The 9,769-nt window shown below is 34.4% G+C and overlaps 1 pseudogene; it reads left to right on the top strand.

Moving 5' to 3' along the window:
* Nucleotides 1–4,872: 4,872 nt before the first annotated feature.
* Nucleotides 4,873–9,299, top strand: LOC111878597 (DNA repair protein recA homolog 2, mitochondrial-like; annotated as a pseudogene).
* The last annotated feature ends 470 nt before the right edge of the window (nucleotides 9,300–9,769 follow it).

Here is a 9,769-nt window from a genome sequence, read left to right as displayed (position 1 = left end):
GACTATGGCCGATCCCATTGCATTGGGAAGAGAATGTTTTTTCTGGATTTCCAGTGTCACCAATGTCAATGTCCATAAAGTTTTGGGAAGTCAATCTTCTAATCATACTTGCTTTACTAGTCTTCCAGATCATTTATGATTCAGCAGCACCAAGCAAATAGATAAGATCATTAAGGGCCTTGTCATAGTCTGTTTCATAGGAGTCCCAAAGGAAATCACTATGTGACTTAGAAAGTGATTGAACCACCAACTTTCTCAAGACTTTGACACCCAAGTCTCCCGGCTTGTCAATATGTGACTTCATCTCCAAGATCTGATCACACCTAGACCTTGCCTTGCCAATAGGGCTTGAGTGACCTTGAACTTGTGGGTTAGGGAGAATAATTGGAGGAGGTGGAGGAAGTGAAGTTCCAAGAGATTTGGGAGGATCATAGATGTCTGAACTAGACATATTTTGGGAGATATTCAAGATAGTTGATCTAAAGTCCTTAATATAACACCCAATATGAAATATTAAGGCTAGGACCCAACAAACTATTTTATAACTTGGAAGAGGGATGCCGTAATCCAAGCTATAAAATATTTGAAGGTAGGTGAATGACAATTCATCAATTTCCACCAAGATAAACGAAATATATTATTAGGTTTTAATTGGTTTTGAAACTCCTAGATTCTTTTGAGATTCATTGCACTTTTCAATGGCATGTTTCAATCTCGAGTGTGCCCTTCAGGTTTTGTGATTGGGATGTCAAGGATCACAAAACAAGGTGTGAATAACCATGTAAATATACTCAATACCCTTAATATTTACCCCTCAATCGATGTGTCGGTTAACCACACATGCTCCATCGATACTATGATAAACATTAAGTTACCCTTTGCCTACTTTGTTTAATCAAGCTAGTGTGCCGGTTAACCACACAGGCTCCACTAACCGACTTAAGCAAAGTGCAAAGTGTAATTTCATGGGTTAGCACCAAATTCACATTTTTCCTAAGTAACTAAGAGTGGGTATTAATAAGAGTTTAGTTACTTAGTATTTATTAATAATACTTTTTTATGAAGTGAGAATTATAGTCCTTGTCCTACCCGTTCGGCTAACGACCCTCCATCAATCAAGGAAGCGGTGGGTGAGAGTGGACACCCATTAAACTGCCATTTTATAGGCAGTAACCTTATACCCCCCCCCCCCCCCCCCTTATAGATCGGCTTCGTGAATGAGGCCTACTAATGGTAATACGACTTGCTCTTATACATATATATAAATATTATTAACTTATAATATTATAAATTATAAGGGTTGAATTTTAACTTTTAAAATTCTAAGGGATTAACTTGGAATTAAATTATTCATGGGAAAACTTTACAAATTCCAAAACTTGAGGACAAGTTACAAAAACACATTTTATGAACTACCTCTAGATTAACTAGGATTGAAAACAACTAAAACACAACTTTTTTTTTCCATTAATCTAAACTAACTCATAAATCAAGGAAACATGAACTTGTTGTAATCCATAACTTATGGAGTTAAATGCTTGTTTTATGATGAAACTTTTCATGTTCCATAACTTAAGAATAAGTTATGGAATTTTTTTAAAACATTAACACCAATTTTTGTAACTCCATAAAAACTTTGAATCAAATTTTTTTAAAAACCTTTTCATATCCATAACTTATGGAGGTTTCAAAAATAAAAAAAATAAAAAATAAAAAATAAAAAATAAACTCTTTAGATCAAACTTTTAAAATAATAAAATAATCATATCATTTTATCTTTTACTATATTTGACCTAATTCAACTCGTATAACAAATGATTGAAATCTTACAAATAATTAGTTTTTCACAAAAACAAGTAATTATCTTAAAATTTGACAAACGTCATGTTTTTTTCCTTTTTTTTCAACTTTGAAAATAAAACATTTGCATCAATATAACAGAAAACAACTCATGACTCTGATACCACTATTGGGTTTTGAGCATTCTAACACTCCTAAGTGTACATGCAACCCTAAATACCTTGGATCTATGTTTTCTCTATTATACATACAAATATGAATATCCAAGGTATTATCCTAACTAGCATACCAAAACATTGATACTAGGGTAATAAAACAGATAGAATACATACCTTGTTGTTGTTGTTGCTTGACTCCATGAAGCTTGAGTGCCTAGTGCCCCAAGTGTGACACCTCAAATGGTTCACACAACACCATGAACACTTGGACTAACCTTGAGAATAAGGATACTTTGGTTCTCTCTAGTGAAATTGGCCTTGCCCTTTTTGTGTACACACACTAGTGCCAATTTCACCAACCAAGGACATATTTATATAGTGTGAAGATTAGGGTTAAACCCTAATACCCATAACCTTTCATTTCATATGATCCATGGGTTAAACACTCCATGGGCTATCCATGAAAGCTTAGGCCAACCTAAATGAACTTGGCCCATCACACCCATATATCTAAGAGTCCATATTTAATTAGTTCCTTTTGATCACTTAATTATCTACAAATTAATTCTTGATCAATACTAATTAAATAATATGATTATATCTTAATATATTAGAACTTATAATATATTAATATAAATCACTAGTATCCTTTTTTCCTCATCTTGTCAATCCAATTGTCTCGATGCCATGCAACCCAAATGGACCATGCCGGATCGGGTCAAGTCTTACCAATTATAGTAATGGACTTAGAAATTAATCCAACACATGTTTCATGGATTATAATTATTATCTCCGTCTATCTGTTGTTCCCCGATTTTCGATTTATGATAACCGACTAATAAAACAAATCAAATCAGTCCAGGGTTGGCCAAGCACTTAGGTTTGTCATTACTAAATCATCGAGGGGCCCACATATATCGCTATTATCCCTCTAAAGGTAAAAGGAATGGATAAACTTCAACTCAAATGCTTGCTTGTACTTGCTCATCAAATCACACACAACAATATGTTTTTTAACACCCAGTTACTGGTGCGTTTACATATGTCAATGTGCAACCGACTTGTAAATTACAACTCACATGTCTCCATTTCAAGAATATAAGATATTATTGTCTCACAGTCACTCGTGATAAAATCCATGAAGTGATTCAGATGAGCGTTGGTTGAATCCAACACTCGAATCTTATTCCAGGAGTACTCATGAATACTGTAGCAAACTTGTGCTATGTCTAAAACACCTAGACAAACTACAGACCCATTCATGACATTCTTGCCTCAATACCTACTTCCAAAGTATGATTGACTGTGGATGGTTTGAATAACCTTGTTATTCGGGAATTCAAAACATGCAAAGTGAAACACAAGAATAATACTAAAACTATATGGCCCTAAAACTTTTGAGTGTCATATTGATTACTCATTATTCATTGTATAATGTTTCGTATAATCAACTTAATACTTGAATTAAAACAATAGTTGTCCCATGCTCCAAGCATGCACGCTATGTTTATCTATGATCCTTATTTTATGAAATAGATCAATTGACAACGTTTCAGTGATGTTCATTTCACAATTCCAAATCATTACCGTAAATGTAAGAACATCAAATTTTTACCATTTACTGTAATTTGTTAAATTCTAAACTTATATGCAATGACCCTCTTGTAATGACTATGCACAAAAGTCACCACTACAAGAAAAAAGACCCTTTTACGAGACGCAAACCACACACTCATTGATTTATGTTACGCAAAAGAGAGTGACATTAAAAGAGTGTCATCTCTTCAAAAAATTTAAGCATTTACGTCATGCATTATTGTGCGCCCTTAAATTAGTGTCTCATGTAAAAAAACTTAAAAACACTTCAATCAATATCTCCCTTCGTTCTCTTCTTCCCTTCTCTCTGCAAACCCTAATCACAAAACCATCTCTGCATTGTTCTAGAATTTTTTTCTTAAAAACTTGTGTTCATTCCTGAAGATCACAAAATGGAGACCAGCAACTAGGGCTTGTGTACGTGCTCCCAAAGACGAACGTCGCAGAGCTAGCATTTGGGGTTCTGCGACTCCTAATGCTTACAACCGGAGATATAATGTTCCTCATCCTCTCCTCTTCCCATCTACCCTACTTTCCGACCTTGGCTCACCTCTCTCTTTCTCTCTCTTCTATCACCCACCACAAATGGCTCTTTGAACACTAGTCAACTTGCAAACTCTATCGATCGAAAAAGGGGCAAAAAGGATAGAATAGAAAAAACCCTAATAATTCACCAGATGCGCTGTTTTTTCCCCAACTTTTTGTCGCTTTTCCATGAAGTCATTGAAGCCCTATCTACTTCAGGCTTCGAATTCTGCAATTGCATTTGGGCAACTACTATACCGATTTGGAATTTGATGAGGCTGAAGATGTAATCTTTTCTGTTATTGGACCACGGGGTGTATATCTCACTGGGTACTATGTTGGCCACAGCCGACAATCAATTGTGCAAGATGATGCGTATCCTTTGTTCATTGCATTTTTTCTTCACCCCTTATAGAAAGACGAGGTAATGTTTTTTTCCTTTACTATGATGGCAAAGAGAATCATATGGAGAGGACATTGCAAATTCTGAGACACAGGAATCTGATCATTCTAGTGATGAGGATGAATATGAGGGCAGCTTCATCAATGATGATGAACCTGAAGCTCTTACACCTTCTCCTATCTCAAGTGACAGAGGTTTTATAAATTCATACATTTGTTACTTCAAGAAAATGATTCATGAAGTTCTTTTTCATTCAGATGAATTTGATTTTTCAATGAGCAGATGATGATGATGATGATGGAGAATATTTGGAGAAGAAGAAAAGAGATGTGAAAGGCGGGCGTAGAAGACTCAAAAAGAAGTGTCAGTTTTTTTGAATCCGATGATGAAATGGTGTTCGTTGAGATTGATGATAAAAACTCTTCTCCAGTTGCATCCATACGAAATATCAATAAATCAGAGATGCAGGAAAGAAAATCAAGAAAGAAACAACAGACAAAGAGACAAAAAACCAATGATGATGTGTTTGTGGATTCTTAGGTTCTCGATTCAAATGATGTTGTTAATGCACACTTTGTAAATGGCAAACCAGAAGGGTGAGCAGCTAACTAGTTTTCTCCAAAAAAAAAGTTATCTTATTTATCTCTTAATAAAAATATTTTGCAAACAGGAAGGGGGCTGAAGTGGTGCCTGAAAGTAAATTAAAACCTAAAAAGAAAAAAAACGGGGGTCCTCTAAAGAGAAAGAATTGCTTCAATTTGCTCAAGATGTAATTGTTGGGCTGAAATTAAATGTGGACATATTGAGGTTGGTAAGGAATTAGTTTCATGTTGCTCACATGTATTTGGTTTCAAACTCCCTCACATACCTTTAGGAACAAGCTTTAGTGCATACATTATACTCTGGGAATCATAGAGAGCGAAATTTTGTGTTTGATTGTATGAAACATGTCCAAACAGAGTGCATGATTGCAGGTAATTGAATATACTGGTGAAGTTGTTATATCTTCGCCTTTAAAAAACAACCACACAAATCATGAGATATGGTAAAATCCTCACCTTTTCATTTCAAATCCTTGCATTCATTTGTGTATTTGTTAGAAGACTTAAACAATAAACATCTCAATTATTATATTGCAGGTAATTGAATATACTGGTGAAATTGTTAGACCTCTAATAGTTGACAGAAGAGAACACTTAATATACTACTCTTTGGTGGTAAGTACATTTATTATTTATTGTTAACATAAACATGTATTGTGATATGAATTTGCACTTTGCAATGCAGGATGCAGGGAGCATAAGTCTCATGGGTTTGAAAGAGGCTTCTTCTAGTAATGACAAATTTACCCTTGGTCTTACCATGTTTTGGAGTTGCAACTCCATGTGTAAATGTTGTGAAAGAAAGATTGAATAAGGAAGGTTACTAATTGTTCAGTGCTGCTATTGGGATTCAGGGCGTCCTTTTGATCTGAGAAGAGAATCTGATGTGGTGTCTCCTGATGCAACACTACAGGTTATACTTTTTGAAAGCCCTGATAAGAACAGATGGGCCTTCTGTCTTAGTGAGCTTGTCAAATATGGCGCGGTGCTCTGTCCTCAGTCTGTTCAAGATGCAAAGTAATCAAAATTCTCTACCTTTTTTTCATTTCTTTAATTAAATTGTTTTATGGAAATTTTTCATAAAAGTTTTCAACCTTTAATTTAAAACCTTCTATATCATCATTAACGTCCATAAATTATTTAAAACCTTCTATATCACCATAGTTGGTAGGGATGATACAGTTACATTAACTTACATCTCAAGTTTATTAGATTAACTCTGTAATAATCTGTAGTTGCCATGCGGAATTAGATTCCAATTCCTGCCAAATCCCATGGAGGGTCATTATGAAGTTGTGATATATGAGGGTGCATAAACCTGTCCATGTCAGTTATAATCTCATCTTGGTCTAAATTTTCTTGTCATTTACTATTATATTCTTGCAGTTGAAAGCTTCAGACCTAGATGATGATAAACTTCATTATGATATTAAATCTGCAGAAAAGCATACAGCTCTTCATTCAAACCTATCAGAACATACAAGTGATTTTGATGGGGAATCTATGTTGTTCTTGCAGCGATTTTTTCGCACAAGAGTGAAACCTATAGTATCCACAGGCCCCTTGAAGCTTGATCTTGCTCTTGGAATTAGAGGACTACCAAAGGTAATTAGTATTTTCTTATATAATTAATCATTGTGAACCCTAGAATAATAACAACAAAACTGTACATTACAAGGAAGAATTGTTGAGGTTTATGGACAAGAGGTATCAGGCAAGACAAAACCTGCTTTGAATGTAATCAAGGAAGCTCAAAATCTTAGAGGTGTGTTCCAATGTTCTTTAATTCCACATATAAACAATGCCAACACTTCACTTCATAAGAAACTCAAACAACCTCACATTCACCAGTAGCAATGCAGTCAACCTTTTGAGGACACTTCCCCTTAACCTCATTTTGAGCATATTCAATCCTTTGTTTACAGGATCTGGTAATCATTCTGGAAGTTATCCGTTGCTCTGTTAAATCCTTCATGATTTTCTTACGCTTCCTGGTTACTTGCCCACTAATTTGGGAGAAATAGTTAGATGAACTATAGCCAGAATTCCCACCTATCAAAAAAGCATCACAGAACATTGTGTTCCTTCCACTTGCTTCCACAGAAGCACTAACACAGTTTTTCCGTTCAGAAACTTCTAGCTTATTTGTAGCAGACCTATACAGAGTTTCGGCCTTTGATAATCCCATTCTGCCCAACAGTTCATCACCGGAAGTGCTATAGAAACGGCTTTGGAATAGATCACCAAGTTGCTGTTCAACCATAACCTCCAAAAACAATCTGCACTACAAGCAACAAATGAGACTGCAGCTATCAGCCAACATGCTTGGCAATTTATAGTTCCCTTTCAGCTAAATCCCAAAGTTTTTGCTCACAGTAAAGTTTTCCTAAAGAAATAAACACAAAATGATATTATTAATTGGATGCCTATTGTTGCCAGTTTGCCACCATATACAACTCACAGGGACTAAATAGTTCATTCATATGCAAATGACAGACATGTTCTATCTCAAACACAGTTATAAGGTTGTTTAGCATTTAGGGTACAAGTAGCCAAAAAAAATACTCATGTAGTACAAATACGATATATATATATATATATATATATATATATATATATATATATATATATATATATATATATATATACAAGGCACTTGTACGTGTCCTATCCATATGCTTTGTAAGTGACCTTACAGAGTGAATAACAAGCAAAATGTAGCTTTAACAGATATGAGAGAAAACAAAAGTATAAAAGTGCATACCTAAAGCACAAGAGAATCCAACTACAAAGATGGGAAAATATTGGAAAAAAGAGATGTTTTTCCCCACAATAAAAGAGTTGTGGCATCCGATCCATTTCCAACAATTTATTGAATGGTTCCGACCTTAATTACATTATATTACCCACACATGTAACAAATTTTTTAACCAAAAAAAAAGTGTGTGTGAGCTTAATGTGTAACAAGAGTTTGAAAATTATACCTGAAGAGTGCTTTAAAGATAAACTTTAAGTACATTCCATGGAGTTAAATACAGTCCTCAAAATCACCTAAACCCTCATTACAAGGCCAAGCTGTTGTAGCCAGTGCATAATGCATGTGGAAAGTCTCAAGGCCATATATTTGTTTCTGAATGGTTTCTGTAGTGGCATCAACAATCTTAGAGGTGTTTCACATTTCATGCTGATTAGAAGTTATTTTTGGTAGGTTATTGTGCTTACTTGGATGTGGAGAATGCACTGGACCCACTGCTGCTCGAAACAGTTGGTGTAAATACCAAAAGTCTTCTCATCCAAATTCTACTGAAAATTTGCTGAGTATTGTTGACACTTTCACACAGAGTGGAGCAGTTGATGTGATCGTTATCGACAATGTAAGGAAAAATCTTTGCAAAAGACATGAATGCCCTCTTCTCTTCTTCATCAAACTCACCCTTACAAATCTTTTGTCCAATTTTGTCTTGGTTTTCTAATTCATTGACTTTATTTTTATAGGTTGTTGCACTCATCCCACAACGTGAAATTACAGGTGTAATAAGTGACAATATCATTGAGACACAATCATGAATAATGACACGAGCACTTCGCAAGATTCATTATTCTTTATGTCGTTTAGATACTCTTATTATATTTATAAATCAGGTTAGTATATTATATATAGTTATAAAATTAGTTTAAATAGTTTTAAATATGTCATAGCCAATTGTTACTCTTGTTTTCAGGTGAGATCAAAGTTGAGATCACGACAATAGGGACTTAAAGTAAATGAGGTGACATGTGGTGGAAACTCCTTGCCATTTTATTCAGCTGTACGAATGAGAATTGCTAGAAAAGGATTCTCAAGCCACAGGAAAAGGTTTAAAATAATAATAATTGTTTTATTATAATGATAATGATAATAATAAAAGGAAATTTGTCTATTTTCAGGTTACTGGTCTTGGTATATGTGTGAAGGTGGTAAAGAATAAGCTAGCACCTGCTATGAAAAAGGCAGAGCTGGAGATTGAGTTTGGAAGAGGCATATCTCGTGCATATGAGGTGCTACAATATTTGGGGTGTCTTAAAGAAGGAAATAGTTAGTTCATAGATGGAGAAGTTGTCAATGGTAAGATACAAGTTGAAACTTATTTGATTCAGAATACAATAATTTGTGATAAGTTGGTAATGACTCTACGAAGACACTTGTTTCGTATTGAACAAGATTCTGAATCATGATACAAATGCTTCAGAAAGATTGAGGACAAAATAAGTTGCAATTTGTTTGACATGCATTGGATTAGGGTATTGTTTATTCTGGGAACATTTCAATCATTTAGTTATTGTTGGCAAACTACTAGTAAGATGTATTTATTGTATGTTAACTTTTAAGTAATATATTTTCCAAGTTTGTGTAGTTACTATTAGTCTTTGTTGATTTTTAACTAAAATATATTGCAAATAATTTAGAGAAGTTCAAGTGGTAATCCAGAGTGACTCTACTCATTGTCTTGCATATGCTCTCACACCTTCTCATCCTTTAGGTGGATTTTTTTTCAGCTGTGCATTTTGATTTAAGGGTTTATGTCACATTCGATATTTTACCAATTAAGTTTTTATGTAGGGAGTAGAAAAAGGGGAACTTTTCTCCTTTAAAATTACCCATGGTAAGTTTTTAAGTACTTTTAATCAATATTTTATGTCCATAA

The sequence above is a fragment of the Lactuca sativa genome, chromosome 4, assembly GCF_002870075.4.
Source record: "Lactuca sativa cultivar Salinas chromosome 4, Lsat_Salinas_v11, whole genome shotgun sequence".
Lineage (NCBI taxonomy): Eukaryota > Viridiplantae > Streptophyta > Magnoliopsida > Asterales > Asteraceae > Lactuca > Lactuca sativa.
The sequence above is the reverse complement of the archived record's forward strand: the minus strand, read 5'-3'. Positions and strand labels throughout refer to the sequence as shown.